This window comes from Rhinopithecus bieti, unplaced genomic scaffold (assembly GCF_001698545.2).
Source record: "Rhinopithecus bieti isolate Rb0 unplaced genomic scaffold, ASM169854v2 scaffold_13618, whole genome shotgun sequence".
In the NCBI taxonomy this organism is placed as follows: Eukaryota; Metazoa; Chordata; class Mammalia; order Primates; family Cercopithecidae; genus Rhinopithecus; species Rhinopithecus bieti.
This window is the reverse complement of record NW_016807486.1, coordinates 45,856-48,118: the sequence shown is the minus strand read 5'-3', so window position 1 is coordinate 48,118 and position 2,263 is coordinate 45,856. Positions and strand designations below refer to the sequence as shown.

The following is a 2,263-nucleotide window of genomic DNA, read 5'->3' as shown; positions in this document are numbered from 1 at the left end:
AAAAAAAAAAAAAAAAAAGATTTGTGCGTTCAAGATGGGCCCGACGCAGACTGGGGAGGTGATGCTCATCTTCAGGGCTCCTCTCCCCTCCTTTTCAGCGTCTGACTCCTTGCTCTACATGTGTGCCTCACTACGACCGACAGGTGGCCAGATTCCCTTCTACATCTGCCTGTTTTTGTACTGCACTCCTATTTTCTCTTCCAAAAATTACCAATTGTGGGTCTCACTTATAAAGAGCTGTTCTTGTAAACTATGGAATAAACTTATTCCCGTTAACCCTTACAGCTTGCTGTATTGCTACTCCCAGGGAGACGGGAAGGGTTAGGCAGAGAGATTTGCCTCCTAACAGGTTCATTCATTCATCCAATCACTCATTCAACACATATTTTGAGTGCCTACCATGTGGTACAGAAGCCAGATACATTCCTTGATCTCATACGGCTGACAGTCTAGGGTAGAAAATTTTATTGCAACACAAAAGAATGAGTCTCTCACATGGTGAGGGGGTTAACGTTGCCTTTGACAAAGAACCCAGTTCAAATCCTGGCTCTACCACTCTGAGACCTTGAGCAAGTTAATAAACTGCTCTGAGGCTCAGTTTTCTTACCTCTAAAACAAAGATGGCAAGAGAAGCATAGCTGGAACCCAGCCCACCAGGGCAGACTGGAGAGCAAGGAGCTAGGAGACGAAGGTGGGGGGCAGCTCAGGTGCAGCCTCTGTTCTGTTTCTACTGTTTTTTTTTTTTTTTTTTTTCTTTTTTGAGATGCAGTCTCACTCTGTCACCCAGGCTGGAGTGCAGTGGTGCAATCTCAGCTCACTACAACCTTCACCTCCCAGGTTTAAGCAATTCTCATGCCTCAGCCTCCCGAGTAGCTGGGATTACAGGTGTGCACCACCACACCCAGCTAACTTTTGTATTATTAGTAGAGACAGGGTTTCACCATGTTGACCAGGCTAGTTTCCAACTCCTGACCTCAAGCGATCCTCCCGCCTCAGCCTCCCAAAGTGCTGGGATTACAGGTGTGAGCCACCGCGTCTGGCCTATACCTCAGTTTTTAAAACGCAAAGTGGTACCACTATGCACCCAGTAGATTGGTCAAACTCAGACAGACTAACAATGATGAGTGTTGGCAAGGATATAGAGCAACAGGAACTCTCAATCATTACTGGTGGGAAGCAAATTTGTACTACCACCACCTTGGAAAAGCACTTGACAGTATCACAAAGTTGAAGACATGCATACCAAATGATCCAGCAACTGCATTCGTAGGCAATATTCCCAGGAGACAAGTACACTGATGTTCCCAATATCCAACAACTAGCAACAAACCACCTGCCCAGAAAGTGTAAGTAAACTGTAATATATGCAACAATATACTACTGTACGGCAATGAGAATGAACTACAGCCTTGAAAAACATGAATGCATTTCACAAGCATAATGCTGAACAAAAGAAACCAAACAGAAAATCCGTACTACAAATGGTTCCATTTACACAAATTCCAAGAGCAGGCAAAACTAAACAATATTGTGTAGGGATGACTACGCAGGCAGGAAAGCATAAAGGGCAGCATGGATGCTGGCAACAGAAACCCCAGGATGGTGGTTCCCACTAGGGCGGGAGAAGGTGATTATGATTGGGGTGACAGTGGAGGCTGCGGTGCCTGGCCTGAGTAGTGGTTAAATGTGTGTTCATCTTATCGTTATTTCTTAAAACATACATCATTGTTTTCTGCACCTTTATATACATATGCCAGATTTCACAGTTTTAAAACTATTTAAATGTTCAATATAGGCCAGGTGTGGTGGCTCATGCCTGTAATCCCAGCACTTCGGGAGGCCGAGGCGGGCAGATCACTTGAGGTCAGGAGTTCAAGACCAGTCTGGCCAACAAGGTGAAACCCCATCCGTTCGAAAAAAATAAAAGCCTGGCATGGTGGCTCACGCCTATAATTCCAGCACTTTGGGAGGCCGAGGCAGGCGGATCACCTGAGGTCGGGAGTTCAAGACCAGCCTGACCGACATGGAGAAACCCCATCTCTACCAAAAATACAAACTTAGGTAGGTGTGGTGGCACATGCCTGTAATGCCAGCTACTCTGGAGGCTGAGGCAGGAGAATCGCTTGAACCCAGAAGGCAGAGGTTGCAGTGAGCTGAGATTGCACCAGTGCATTCCAACCTGGGCAACAAGAGCAAAACTCCATCTCAGAAAGGAAGGAAGGAAGGAAGGAAGGAAGGAAGGAAGGAAGGAAGGGAGGGAGGG

The 2,263-nt window shown here is 46.4% G+C and overlaps 1 protein-coding gene across 1 annotated transcript in view; it reads right to left on the bottom strand.

The window, feature by feature from the left end:
• The window catches only part of TEX28 (testis expressed 28), a 25,547-nt gene that overhangs the window by 18,772 nt on the left and 4,512 nt on the right, over window positions 1-2,263 (bottom strand).